This window comes from Pecten maximus, chromosome 7 (genome assembly GCF_902652985.1).
Source record: "Pecten maximus chromosome 7, xPecMax1.1, whole genome shotgun sequence".
In the NCBI taxonomy this organism is placed as follows: Eukaryota; Metazoa; Mollusca; class Bivalvia; order Pectinida; family Pectinidae; genus Pecten; species Pecten maximus.
The window spans coordinates 25,872,007-25,888,219 of NC_047021.1; the positions used below are offsets into that span (position 1 = coordinate 25,872,007).

At 35.9% G+C, this 16,213-nt stretch overlaps 1 protein-coding gene across 3 annotated transcripts in view; it reads right to left on the reverse strand.

The window, feature by feature from the left end:
* LOC117330376 (serine/threonine-protein kinase TBK1-like) overlaps window positions 1-16,213 on the reverse strand; it is an 80,350-nt gene that overhangs the window by 49,556 nt on the left and 14,581 nt on the right. The window contains exon 1 of one of the 3 annotated variants that reach the window (XM_033888616.1): window positions 3,909-4,002. The exons of the other annotated variants lie outside the window; for them this stretch is intronic. The gene's annotated coding sequence lies outside the window, so the exon portion shown is untranslated. Of the gene's footprint in view, window positions 1-3,908; window positions 4,003-16,213 lie in introns of those variants that run through there. 3 annotated transcript variants of the gene reach the window in all.

Genomic DNA, 16,213 nt, shown 5'->3' on the forward strand with positions numbered 1-16,213 from the left:
TGTTGCAGGAGAAAACTAGTCACTGTTTATACACAGAACACACGATCGTATTATTTTAGACGAGTCATTATTACGCAATGTGTACTACCTTAATGTCATCAATTAGAACGTCGACACACAGCTGTACAGGTAAATGTACATTCGTAAATTTTATATTTCACAATCGTAATAATTGATACCATAATACCCTTTACAATTGTACTGTTTTCAAACTCGTTCTACAGTTTACATGATTAAACTTGTGCTGCCTTGGCTGTTAGTAGCGTCGCTTTCACTAGATCAAAATGGTAACCTAGCCCTCTCCGACAGTATGATATGCCATAACTATGGACGGCACTAAATGACTCATATATTAACATATCCTTCTTATAATTATTTGTTTATAGGAAGAGAACAGGCAGAGGAATGATACAATATTGCTCACAGAGCCATTCGGTCTATTCCTTAATGCATCGAAAATCAATAAAATATAGGCCGACATAATAATGAACCATAATACAAAGTCAAACTAGATAAAACGAGGGTAAAAACAACAGGATATATTGACATGATAACGAAACCGTTATACAAATTCAAAATCCATTAAACGAAGGTAAGGTAAAAACAACAGGATATATCAACATGTTTAAAAAAAAACATCAACTTAAAATCAACCGGAAAGGTAAGCGTCTTGTTCTTCGTCGACAACACGTACGACAATTCATTATCGACCACATAGAGAATATAGACCTTACTCATTTAAATCACCAAGTAACTTTCGTGATTGTTCTTCCAAAGAGGCCACAGATGAAATGCCAGGCATAAACCTAGCTGTGTTACAAGACGCGTACAAGACGCCTGTAATCTTTACAATTACAAGGCATTAGTCTGGCGGCATTAGTCAGGCTACAGATGAATCACCAGGCAGAAGTCCAACAGCGTCAGAAGGGGATAAAGACAAAAGTATCACGACGTCACAAGAGGCTACCGATGAAAGGTCAAGCGTTGAAGTCTAGCACTGTCACTAGAGTCTTGAAACAAAGGTCTGATAGCGTCACAAGACTCTATAGACATCAGTTTCACGGCGTCACAAGAGGCTGCCGATGACAGGCCAGGCACACAATTCTAGCGGTGTCACCAGAGGCTAAAGGGACCACAGAACCAAATCAAAAATAGAATGTGGGTTTTCCCCGTTTGGGTAAATAGGAAGGTGAATACATCGGGGCCTACTGATTGGATATAAGGTGAGAGAAGTTTCCAAAGTTTTAATATGTGGGTTGGGCAATACATATAGATGTAAAATATATAGAAAAACAGTTATTTTTTTGCTAGCCTGTTTTTGTCAGGGGGAGTTAAATTTGATAAACGTTAACATTACCGTCTATGGGAAATCATTTGGTTCCGTGGTCCCTATAGACATATCTAGCAGCTCCACAAGATGTTATCGATGAAAGGCAAAGCATATAATGTTATTGGTGTCACAAGAGGCTAGAGACAGAAGTCTGACAAGCTGCAGACATTCGTCTGGCGGCATCAGAAAATCTACAAATGAATGACCAGGCAGACGTCAGAAGAGGATATAGACATACGTCTGGCGGCGTCACAAAAGGCCAAGCGTTGAAGTCTAGAACTGTCACAAGAGTCTAGAGACAGAAGTCTGACAAGCTGCAGACATTCGTCTGGCGGCATCAGAAAAGCTACAAATGAATGACCAGGCAGGCGTCTAACAGCGTCAGAAGAGGATATAGACATACGTCTGGCGGCGTCACAAAAGGCCAAGCATTGAAGTCTAGAACTGTCACAAGAGGCTAGAGACATAAGTCTTCACAAGAGGTAACAGACATAAGTCTTCATGCAAGAGGCTATAGACATAAGTCTGACGGAGTCACAAGTGGATACCGATGAAAGGCCAAGTATATGCCTAGCGGCGTTGCAATTGTCTAGAGTTGTAACACGCAGATTCCGGAGTTTGTCTATTGAATGGCATATACGTTCTCAGTTTATATTTCAGAAACTTAAGATCAGATACTTTAACGAAGACTGTGTCGTTCATTTGATGAATGTGATATTAACACGACCATTGCTAATGAGAAACATCCCTAGGTGGTGATGAGAATATGTGAAATGAAAAGCTTCTTTTTTCCTGGTTTGATTTAACACAAGGAAACCAAGTTAAACAGAGAACATATTTCGTTTGCATGGTTGAATTGTCTACGCTACAGACCAGACCAAGACTTAGTATTCAATGGGATCAATAAGAACGCTAATGTAAAATAAAAAAAAATATAAAGGCCCGAAAGGATACCTAGTCTTAATTGGTACATATATATCAATGCAATTCCTCGAAGCTCGAGGACGAGTACTCAAAAATCTCTTAAAAGCATTTGATAATTTCTCAAAAATTTTTGACATACAACTTTGAAAAGTTGATTGTACATGTACATTCATTTATGTTGTAGGTTTATATTATTTCACATGAGCTGTTCATATTTTCTTTCGTTTTCATTTTTTTTAATATTATTACTTTCTTTTTATTTTCATTTTCATGTACAATATATATCATTAAATCATTACCGTTATGATATCTCATCGTCATTATCAAAATCTTAAATCACCTTTCAGGACACCATTTTGTATACATTCTTCGTATAAAAAGGACTAAATCAACAAGTGTACGTAAATCTGCGATCTAATAGAATACTTTCACGTTGAAGTGCCGCACAGATCTCTAGAAGTCTACAACAATTACAATCAGTGCTAATAAGGTCTTATTCAATGGTCCAATATTCGTCAACACCATTTCCATTAATTGTACGATTGTCTGCCATATTGGTTTTACTTTTCAACACACCTGATAATTTTAACTTTCTATAATTTTAGAAGCCTCTGCATGATATTTCAGACCGATAAAATATAATGACAAGCCTATCAATTATTAACAGTCCATTCTGAAACAAATTATCATAAAACAGCTTTGTACGAACCGGCTCGCAGATCAAGATATGATTATTTATAGAGCGAACCTAACCAATATCGACGTGGCCGGTGAGAGGGAGGAAGGGAATAGTATTATCCTAGTCCTGATCACAGGCGCTTGCATAGAAAAAAAATCATTTTTTTTATATGACAGTGGTATGTGTACTCTGTAAAGTACAACTTCCGTATTACACAGTACACATACCACTGATATAAAAAAAATAGTTCTCATTTTCTATGCAAGCGCCTGTGGTCCTGATTATAAAAAAAATATTTTCTAACTAATTTCAGCTATAATTTATACCAAAAAATAAATAATAGCCGAGATTACTAAGATGTATTACAAGGTGTTTCGGTTTCAATGCGCTTGTTTTGATCACAAGAACAAAATGGGGTCAACCAATGATTGATGAAATCACCTGCCTAAATTTACCAAATAAATAAACGATATTTGATTTGTGGAAATTCAAAATCTATGATAAATCCGGAATATTCACTATGCGCTATATTTAGACTGTCCAATTTTAAAAAACCGCCGGGGTACGTATTCCCATCAAGTTTGCTAGAAAAGCTATTTTGACGCTGAAAATGGTATTAAATGTCTTTAGAAAGTGTTCTTAAAAGGCACATAGCAGCAATATGTATTGCTGTTCCTTAATTGTAAGATAAACTATATTGCTATATAAGGATAACTATAGACAACTGCACTAAAAACCGCTTAGCGAGAACGAGGCTTATTTCCTTCTTACAAATACAGCGAGATAAAGTACTCACGACAACACAACTGTGCAATAAAGTGAACACATATCATATCAAAACTACTACACTCATGCGTGGGAAAATGATACAGTGTCTGAACGGATGTTTCCCTGTTATTAGCAAACAGTGATCGGGACAAATTTGAACTTCTTTGTGCATAAATGAGCTACATCCATTGAATCAAAAACACTTACCTGAATCTCATAGCTCTTGGACTTACAGATACGCAATATGCTTCGGTTTTTGGTTAGCAGATTGGTGATTGGGAGATACTTTTATATATTTATTACAACTGTGTCTGCAGTGTCCTCAAAATCACCCGTTCCAATAAGTTACCTATATTCTCAGAATTGTATCAGTTTCGGTTTCGTTTTTTATATGCGCTTTAATAAATATCTTATTTCTGGGTTCCCACAAAAAAAAAAAAAATCTAGAAACAGTTCTGATAAGGTGGTAACATGATGATAAAGTTATAAAAAGATAATTCAGTGCATGACATATATTAAATATCAATACACTTGCTTGTGCATTATGGAATCAATCATTCGAACGGTAGGTACATTGTAGGTAAACATAAAACACACATCATATTTGATTTGGCCTAATACATATCGATTGGTCTAATATATGTTTACATTTCCGAACCCCTGACTGTCAGATATCGATACCGGAAAACAGATACCGAAACCTAGGCCTGACCAGACCTAGGCCACACAGAGCGATATAGAGGAGCCAAGTGTAGACATGTAAACTTAACAACTCTCTTACATTATTTACAGCTAAAAGTTGGATTAATTTAAAAACAGGTGGTCTTTTGTAGTAATATTGTTTTATATAATTTTCCCGCACACGTCACCTGTTTTGATTCCCACAGTGCAAAAAAATATGTATCGCCATGGCGCATTGATGCGCCGTGCGTTGTCAACGGATTATGAAAACATTGCGTATTTGTAGTTAATCAATGCCGTATGAAATAATTCAGTAAAATTGATAGATTAAAGAGGAATCTTACACAACCATTCAATCTATGTCTCTTGTCGGCGTGATAGTTTGTTTACATTCCACCTTGGACGTAAACGGAGTAGATCGTTTATATTACTTTTTATACAAGAGAACATTTTCTATCTCGACAATTTTGATGTTTATGCAGTAACCATGGCAAAATATTAGCCGCAATATACCTCTTGGCTAGACAGATCTTCTCTTGGCTAGACAGATCTTCTCTTTAGCTCCATCGGTTGAGCCACAAGGACTTGAGAATTTGTTACAGTATACATTATTTGGACCTTCCCTAGTGTGTATAGCACAGTTTGAGATGTTTTGAAGGGCTAGATTAAAATTCGGTAAAACTGACACCCCATTGGAGGAAACGGAGGTGCTTTCGATGTAATAAAAATGTATTGTACATGTATAAAATATGTTACCGAAAGGAAAATTATCGACATTTTCAACGACCATAATCATATTTTTCTACACTCAACAGAAATATGTTTTTTTCATGAGAAATGTAGGCGGGGTCGATTTTTTGTCACAGAGTACTTTCAACCCCTCGTATAATAATGGACACCGAAAATTGCGTATAACCGAGATGATTTTATGATTTTGAAAATGGTCACCTTTCCGTCGAAGCATTCCAATATGAGCCATACCTTTTTTCAAACAATTAGAAAGGAATGTGTGGTATTTTTAAATTTAAAAAAGGTTCATACAAAAATATACCTATGTATATAAATAGATAATGACACAATCATTAAGATAAATTACAATATTTGTTATAATCGCATACCATACATTCCATTATTGCATCATCTATCTGTAATCGATAACCCTTGTTTTACCGCAAATATTTCTAGTGGCAATCACAGGAGTTACTCCCCTTTATACCCCTCTCACTGGAGTCGAACCTTTTAATTATACTCGAGTCTGTGGTAAGCTTTAATGCTTATTCAGAAACAATTTGCTATGATTCCGGCGATGGCAGTTATATTACAATCCGACTATACCTGTTGCCTGACGGAATTTGATAAAAAAAGAGGAATGTTCTTTCCAATAAACAGGAGCGTGTAAGGTTGACGTAAATAGACCACGATAAATAGGATGGCTGGTCAAAGTTAATCGAGATAACCGACTTACATAAAACTCGGTCTGAGTGACTTTCCAGAAAAAAACTAAAATAAGGCGCCGTTTTCACCTAAAAAATAACGAGGTAATTTTTATTTTATATCTTTAAATGTTATATCAAGGTATTAAAAAATTCCTTTGCTTTATTCTCAGAGGCATACATCTTAAGATGTGTGTATAATAGTGCTTTTATTTAACATTGAAGTTGTCAAAATAATCGTTTTATCAAAAAATTGGTAAGACTATGAAGGGAATTCAGGTTTTTAGTATTAACAAAAAGATGTCGCAGCTAATATTCGCCCTAAAATGAATCTTTATATAAATTTGAAACAAAAAAATAGCTTGTTATCAGTGACATACATTTTGATTTTTTATATAGGAAATGATATACTAGATTGTTTAGTATCCGTGATTTTTTTTTCTGAGATGTCGCTTTATAATCTAGACAAGAAATTCGTTGACTTTGAGCGAGAAACCTGCGCATGCGCGTCGCGGTAGGTATCCATTGCTGCATTGACCAGATGAAAGTTCTCATGATGGACTACGAAAAACACATACCCATCGACAGTAATCGAACCAAGTTCTCTAGCGTAATCGTCCACGGCTCTACGTCCTGAGCCAAAGAAGCATGCTTCGCCAGCTGAGAGGCAAAGATTGTATTTAACACTACCAGACTTTTTACATTAGCAATTAAGGAACTGGGAGTTAAAATATACAGAGTAATTCGTTATAGATGTTTTTCCTTTATGTTAAGTTATAATTGATTTCAGACATTACTATAGATAATTCACGGTACGAATTAAACGAAAAATTGTATGTTACCTCCCAGTGGTAGTATTTGAGACTTTGGTTTGTTTTTGTTTAACGTCCTATTAACAGCCAGGGTCATTTAAGGACGTGCCAGGTTTTGGAGGTGGAGGAAAGCCGGAGTACCCGGAGAAAAACCACCGACCTACAGTCAGTACCTGGCAACTGCCCCACGTAGGTTTCGAACTCGCAACCCAGAGGTGGAGGGCTAGTGATAAAGTGTCGGGACACCTTGACCACTCGGCCACCCCGGGTGGGGGTCGGGGGTCGTGGGGGTTGCAAGTGTATTACGCATGCAGCGTGAGTATTTGAGACAGAAACATGCTATGAGGAAGAGTTATAACTAGATCAACTATTTTATAACACATTAATATAATAATAAGAGTTTAACAACAAATATATCAGTAATGTAAGATTGAAAAGATCATCAAACTAACGACAGATTTGATATGTCGTTAACACAACTAGAAAAGACAGGTTTTGGTGGAGCTATAGAGTTCTCGATTTTGTTCAGGGCAGTTTCTGATACCCTCACCAAACGTCACAAGTTGAAAAGTGCTTTTCTCTATATCAGATTCAACAAAACTCTTTTACGGAGGGAGGGTCAATCATATCAGGTAAAGAAAATGTCTTAGTATTTCCTAAATTAATGAAAATTCCATTTTGGGCGTACCATCTTTATGCAGGGGCGGTTGTGGCTGGGGGTGAAGGGTGGGGTGGGGGTCGGGGGTCGTGGGGGTTGCAAGTGTATTACGCATGCAGCGTGAGTGATTTGGTTTGTATGGATCATACATGGTAATCGGTTCGAGACGGATCACAACCCGTCAGCCCTGCAATCTTGCTCTGAGATGGTCAGAGCGAGATTGCGACAAAGCGACGACAACAGCACGAGATTAGCTTTGTTCTATTCCCGTCATTTTGTCGCTCTCTCGTTCTGTCAACCTGAACTTGGCCACTATTTATCTATTATCTATGATTATCTCATGGTATGTCCATCCCTGTGAACATAGAAATTAGCCAATCAAAATGCTCCGTAGAGATGTGACAGCGATAGGTCGAGTACTACATCCCAGATACAATGCAACACAAAATGTCAATGAACAAATATAAATAATTCTAACATGTTAAACAGTCATTTATACAAAAACGGTACGTGAGTATTAGATACATAATATAACCGTTCTTTATCAATTCGCAGTATCTATAATAACAATTTAAGGACAATTTGATTTTGATTAAGCATCAGAAACCATATGTATGACTAGAATTGATGCAAAATAACTTATGTATGGTACATGCATTTATATATTATGGCATTGTCAAAGTTGGAATTATAATAATTGTATACATATATTTAAAAATAAAAACTAATAAAGGAATTGGGTGCGCTGTTTCATGTTCTATTACTGTTTTTATTTAAATTTATTAACAAGCAAATGTTTCAAAGTTAACCTGAATCATTTAATATAATTTTGAAATGATTGATAATATCTGAAACCAGAGCCCGCGCGGCAGTACATTTCAGAATTTATCCGTGAATTTTATGAGAGTGACCTCCCTTGGTCTGTGCCTAATAAATATATACTTAACCACTGGCGTCTGCTTCTGGTAAGTATAAATAGAAACAAGAAATATCTTTTAAAAAGAGAAACGACACAGTGTAAAACTGCTGGTGAAATAAATTAACGAACTAATGCGTTTCAGCAAGGATACCAAACTTATATCAGTTTGAATCATTTTTGGTGATAATAAGACTGCATATATAATTTTATTAATGTGTCATTTGAAAAGTTACATCCTCTTATTCAGCTTGCATTCATTCTTAACTTTGTTCCGTTTTTAACTGCATATCTGCATTTTGCATTTGACGCTACATTGACCAATGACATACTTCATCTTGACCAGTAACGCCACCTGTCGCGTCATATCCGGGACCAAAAGTATTAACCCATACCCAAGGTGTAACACTCGAAGATCAGACGATGTATCGACTGTGTAACAGAACTAGGCTATTGATTGGTCGACTATTGACCTACGTCGAGCGCAATGTAACCAATGTAGAAGCAAACTCACAGTGGTTACATGAAATGCACATGTGTAGAGAAACATGAAGTTACAATGCGCATGTCTAGTCGACTTTGCCAACCACCTAGTCCTACTACAGCGAAAAGGCTTCGTTTGAGCATGCGTCACCATTTTGATGCGCGGCAGTGATTGGTTGTTCATTATGTAATTACATTAGAAGGAACAGCCTGACTACTGTATAGTAAATAGTTCAGGCTCGAAGTAGGCCATTTATAATTGGTATTGTTTACAGAACTGTCGACCAATCAGATTGCCCTTTGGATACCGCTCAAAAATATACAAACTACTTTCGTTTGTTATATTTATTTTCATTTACTTCTGTATAGTATCTGGATTAGTACATTTCTATTATCTCTATACTAATCCGTCATCCGTGAAATTCAATGATTGTTTCATAGAACAAATCGATTTTTTTTTACTCTACTCGAACTTTTTTTCCAGTTGAAATGTCGTTACATGTTCCATTCACGATTTCAGTACAATCACTTTAAGATCATCGTTTGGTTTAAATTAATTGCATAGAGGAGAAAAGACATTACACAGGTCCCGTTTTAATCGGGCTCGGCGACAACGACGATGACTCTTACGGCAGTGGAACAATGACTTGTTCCCCGATAAGTCGAGATTTTGTTTGGTGTACAATGATGGGAGGCAGCAAGTAAGGCGACGTCGGAATGAACGCTTCGCAGACTGCTGTATATAGCCAAGCTTGACATATTTGATTGGGGTAGTATGCTGATCTGCAGCGGCACACCTGGTGGACATCGAACCAGATAAGTCATTTTTGAACGGCAATTTAAATGTTATTCGGTATCGGGATGCAATTTTAGCTCCCGTCGCCGTTTCATTCTTACAGCTGAACAATGTCCGAGTTTTGGATTTGCCTTCGAAATCCCCCGATTTAAATGCAATATAGCACATATGTGTTGTCCTTGGAAGACGAGTACAGCGTCGGTCAAACCTTCCCTCAGACTACAGGAACTGGCGAGGGCATTAAACAAGGAGTGGGACGCCAGCCTGGCTCACAACATTCGACGATATACAGGCTCTATGTGCCGGCGTTGTAATGCTATGATCCCAGTCAATGGTTGGTCACACACGTTATTTACACCGGTCTTAGAGAGAGACATGACTACCCAATGTCTTACACATCACTTAAAATCACCGAACCATAACGGATTTTGATCGCCATTACAGACATCCTACTTCAACATTTGATCCCTCATTTGCTATTTTTCACTAAAACCTGCCATATAAAATGTACATGTAGCCACCGCCGTTTCAAACCTTGATAACCTGTGTTTCTAGTTAAGTGTATTTATGATAAAGGTACTGTGTGAACCCCTCATTACCTCAGCAGTGTTATTTGGAATTTGTGTAATAAAGTAGAAGGGAACAATTAGTTGTTTGTTCCTAAGATTTATAAAGATGAAAAGGTAATGTAAGTTTTTAACGTCATCCATTCATCAGCCATACCTGACTCACAATCCATGGCACTCGAGCCTCACATAACAGATCGCTCTTTGTGTTAAATTTAACAATTTTACTTTAATCAACTCAGGCATTAAGCGGTCATTGTTATTTTACATTACTACATTACTGTAATGCGATGAAAAACAAGGATCATCATCATCATCATCATCATCATCATCTCATTATCATATATCGTATCATCATCGTCATCATCGTCGTCGTCGTCAAAAATAAGAAATTTTATAACTAGTAATAGAACACAATAGAAATAAACACTATCCTGCTATTTGTAATCATATGTAAGTTTGTAGAAAAGTCAAAGTAACCCTTAATACGTTGTATAGTCGCATTAATAATGTGCAAAGTTAAGCTCGCCGCAGTTGCGGAACAAATATTGAATACACATCTTTCTTTTAAAAACTAGAAGGGCAGTTTATATTTTGTATTGTCATAATGTTAATTTACATTAAATATTTGTATTGCATTGAATATTTTTGTCTGATTTCTAATATCTTACGCACTATTTTTTATGCGGAACAACATTGTAGAGCTGTTAACAGACGCATAGTCGAGAATGGCGGGGAAACTTGAAATCCGTTAGTTATAGTGATTTTTGTTTTAAATAGCAAGTGCTAAATAAATTTTCCACTAGCAACTAAAAGCAGTACAATACTTGAATATACATTCGCATTCACTTCACAAAATGTTGTGCTAAATGAATAGTAATTGAAATAAAATATATAATAAGAAAGATGTTTTCAACTAGTATTAATTATCTTGATTCTTGTGTATATCTAATGTTAGATGTTTATATTTACATTTGCTCTGCATTGCCACTATATAACACTAACAATGTCAGTTCCGTGTTGTGAGACCGTAACACGGGCGTAGTAATATGCAAAATATATGTTGGTAATATTAGACTAGACCTACAGTAGCTTTCTGACGTCGTTTTTCTGGGCGTCACAACCTCTGAAACAACGTCACAAAACGTCAAACGTCATTAAGAAAGAACGACGTCTGCTTATTGCCACAGGCAATTTTCATTACATACAAATGTAATGGCCAATTCCGAAATATTTTGTGTATTTGTGTATATTTAACGCACTACTTTTTTTTTTGCAGGAAAAGTCACGACACAAAAATTCATGGACAATTCCGTCGGCTGCTCTATTTGTTGAACATACATCGAACAATTTGAATAGAAAAAAAAATCATGTTCTGTGTTATAGGACCATAACAAGGAACAGAATGCTGTTTAATGCTTAAATAGTGCAAACAGCGGCCAATTTCAAGGAATCTAAACTTTGTCAATTTCTTCTGTACTTCAGAAAAAATGATACCATCTTACAAGGATAGCAATTAAAGAGTAAGGGAAAGAAGGACTTGCACTACCAGCCAATAAACAATAAAATAATGATAAAGCATATAGAATAAACATGTTTAACTGTTCCATGTTCAATGTCTATATGCGATCGTGTTTACTTGTGTCTTGATAAAAGGGCAGCTTGCCTCGTATAGTCGACAATTTACCTGTTTTTGGGATTTTTTTGTGTGTGTGTGTGGTTTTTTTTTTATTTGTTTGTATTTTTGTTTTTTGTTGTTGTTGATTTTTTTTTTTTGGAGGGGGGGGGGGGGGGGGGGGGGTCTGTACTGTTGTTATGACTGCATGACTAATTGTATATATATTTGAGCTTGCTAATACTACCTGCATACCCCGGCGCGTTTTCAATGTATTACTGTACAATGACATACAGTGTGTATTGTATTACGTGAGATAAGGTCTAAAGGAAATGACATTGAAAGTCATTTACCCTACCAGCCTACATTAGTCAGTGTACATCCGTGAATCACCAGTACATATGTTCCTCTTTAAGTGCAATCCAGAATAATATCCTTCTGTGTGTGTATCTTATGAAACAAGAGGCCAAATAGTCTGGTATCGTTCGTATGTAATGTTTGGGAGATGTATTGAAGTGGTCAGCTAAGCTCTGTCAATCACTAAAGAGAATATGATTGCCCTATTCAACTTTGCAGTCTATTTCAAGCATATCATTAAAATTCTTGAATTCAATATGGCAATTATGGTTTATAACAAAGGTTTAGGGTCTCATATAACACGTAATCAAAAACAAAGTTGGGTCCTTCAGCTCAATTTTTTTCCATGGTAGCTATTTTGAAAAATGGGTGAATTTCGCAGTAAAAATTCTCAGAAATCTGAAATGTTTACTTGTTAATTATTATTACCTGAACTTTTTGAGGAAAATTCAATCGGGCTTACAAAATTTAATAAAAAAAATAGTTACCTATCAGGCTACATATCTATTACTCCATAACATACGTCAGTGGCTGCCAGTCATTTTATCCCTGGCTCAACTCTTCTATACACAGGGAATGTTTCAAAAGTCTGTTTGTTTTTTTCAATTGGTTGGCTGTTCCCTGTAAGCGCGTGAAAGTAATGCAAGCTCGGCAATCATGGTTGACTAACGCCGTATTGGAAATGGTGCGTCTTGTTACATGTGCTAGCCACACCTAGCCTTATTTGTAGATATAATGTATATATCTATAACACTTTTGTTTAATTCCTATGTCTAGTATTAGTACTTGTAGGAACCACATTTCATACTTTTATTTTTTATCTCTTTGATGATCCCCTCCGCCATTTACTTTTCTTTGTATAACTAGGTCTGTATTTACTTTTTTCTATATTCACTGTCCCCTACCATCGGCTTTCTCCACATTCTCATCTATATTACGTCTTTTCATGTCTATTCTCGTCATCCTGGCTATTTGACAATTATACATGTGTTATAATCAAATCATTAGCAGTCTCCTTGAATTAACTTCCTACCATATCTTTCCGCCATGACATGGTGCTCATTATCCTCAAGGAGATGTGCTATTGGACTTTATTATTCTAAACTGTCCAGATTAAAATACCTTACAGACCTTACAATAATTCATATTCCTGCCATGATCTTATTTACTTACATTTTATATGCCTGTCCATGCTTTTTATCTTTTTCGCTCTTCTACAAACTAACGGTAATTTAAACAATATTGCTACTGTTTTAATTCTAATTATGCTTTTGTCCGGGGACATACAAATCCAGGACGAGCGGCTAGTTCCTCCTCATCTGATATTTCCTACACTGAATTCTTCTCTCTTCTAGACGATAACTCTCGTCATATCATGCATTTGAATATTCGAAGCGTCAGAAACAAAATTGACTTCCTTGATAGTTTCACTGATGATCTTGACATCTTGTGTTTAACAGAGACGAATTTAGATCCTTCGGTCCCCGATTCTGATTTCCTTTCTTACTAATTTCTCAACCATATTCAGAAAGGATAGACATTCTTTTGGTGGTGGTATAATGTTATATTCTACCAACGACATACTTCCCAAACGCAGACTTGACCTCGAAACTCAAACTAATGAAACAATGTGGATTGATTTTTTCATTGGAAACAAATCTTATCTCCTTTGTGTATTTTATAAACCTCCATGGCAACATACTAATTCTGGCATCTGGACAAGACTTACACACTCCCTTGATTTAGCATTTATTTACACACCACATGTTCTACTGACAGGCGACACTAACACTGATCTACTGTTAGGAAATAACAATGATCCTAGCATCCTTACCCAACTATATAATTTAACTAACCTGATCACCAGTCCTACAAGAGTAACTAATACAACCCAATCCTTAATCGACCCATTTTACATTAGTGATACTTATAGAGCCGATTCAACCGTGGTTATACCTGTTATAGAAATCATAAGTGATCACAGAGCTGTACTTATTTCGATATATTCTTTTTTAACAAAACCTGCGTCATTTAAGCGGAAAATTTGGTTATTCAATAGAGCAGACATCTTGAACCTTAAAGCTGAAGTTGAAAATGTGAATTGGGAATACTTGTTTTCTGATACTGAAAATGAAAGTGAAAAAGTGACATATTTTCTAATACACTTAATACGATTCTGTTGAAATATATTCCTACGAAGACCATAACCGTGAACAAAAACGACAAATCATGGATGAACGGTCAACTAAGAAAGGGAAATAAAGCTTAGAAATAGATTAAGGAAACATTTTATTAGAGCTAGATCACCACAGTCGGAGTTTAAATATAAACGTGCCAGAAACAAAGTAAGTAACATGCTCAAACACGCCCTCTTCTACAATAACGTTGATGGGCTAATAAACGATAGATCATCTAACATATTGGAAACTAATGCGCATGCTCTTGAAAGGTAACACCACTACTGCTCTTCCTTCTTTACTAAACCCAACAACAAACTTCCTTACCTGGGACAACTATGAGAAATTCAATATTCTTAATAACTTTTTGAAATCTGTTTCTGACTCAGACGACCCTGAAGATGATACACCCTACTTTGAAACCCAGACTGACACACCCCTTTATGAAATTATCATAAGCGAACAAGAGGTTGCTGATACAATTAATACCATCGGCATTAAAGCCGCTGGTCCTGACGGAATTAGTCATAAGATGATGAAAATACTAACCTCGGAAATATCCAAACCTCTTACCCTTATATTAAACGAATCCCTTCGTACTTCTGTATTTCCTGATTCATGGAAGCTAGCCCATGTCACACCATTTTTTAAAAAAAGGACAACCTGAACTGGCTTACAACTATAGACCTATATCACTTCTTAGATGTCTCGGCAAACTCTTCGAACGAATTATCCATAAACATATTTACAACTATCTTTTTGGGAACAAACTTCTCTACAATCTTCAATCTGGATTCCTACCTAACCAGTCTACTACTCACCAACTAATCGAACTTTATCGTAACATACTTCTTGCCTTGGAAAATCATGAATATACTGCTATTGTTTTCATTAATTTCATTTTGGCATTTCAAAAGCCTTTGATAGAGTTTGGCATAAGGTTCTCCTAATAAAACTAGAAAAATACGGGATAGGAGGCAAACTTTTGGAATGGCTAAAAACCTTTATAACTAATAGACGTCAATCAGTTGATCTACAAAATACTATTTCTTCGCAAGTATGCGTCAAAGCTGGAGTTCCTCAGGGATCCGTTCTATGCCACTTCTTTTCCTAATATATATATAAACGATATATCTAATACACTTCTATCTACTACAAGGCTCTTTGCCGACGACACCGCACGGAAACATTCTTCTAAAAATCTACTCGACATTAAACAAGTAATAAACTTTGACATAAAACAAATGAATCTTTGGTAAAAATCATGGCTAATAAATTTCAATCCTACTAAAACCGAAATACTCCTGATTTCTAACACAACTATACCTTCTAGCCCACAATTTATTTTCGATGATACGCCAATCCCTGTTGTTAACATCACAAACATCTAGGTGTAACTATGAACATCAGTGGTACACGGAATTCCCACATTGAAGACATTTCAAATAAAACTACTAAATATGTAGCAACTTTAAGAAAATTAAAATACAACTTAAATAGGAAAAACTCCGAAAGTATGGGATAACTGTAACGCAACTTTAACAAATAAACTTGAGAAAATGCAGTATGAAGCATGTCGAATAATTTCTGGTTCACCTATCTTTACTAAGAAAGAATATATCTATACGGAACTTAGATGGCAGTCACTAGCAAATAGACGAAGAAATAGAAAATTGTGTATGTTTTATAATATTCGTAACGATAACTGTCCTTCTTATTTAAAGTCCCTACTCCCACCCACAGTGTCTAATCATACTAATTATAATCTTAGAAACAGAGATGATTTCCAAAATCCACTTTATAGACTACAAGTCAAAAATCATCTTTTATACCAAGTACATCAAATTCCTGGAATAACCTAGCAACAGAAGCAAAATCATCACAATTTATCAGGCATTTTAAAACCTTTCTATCTCGCCAAGATACCATTCCTATTCAAATTAAAAAAAAAATCCTAAAATACATTGTCAATTACGTAATCGTAGTAGTCCTCTAAAATATTATCTTCATAAAGCCAA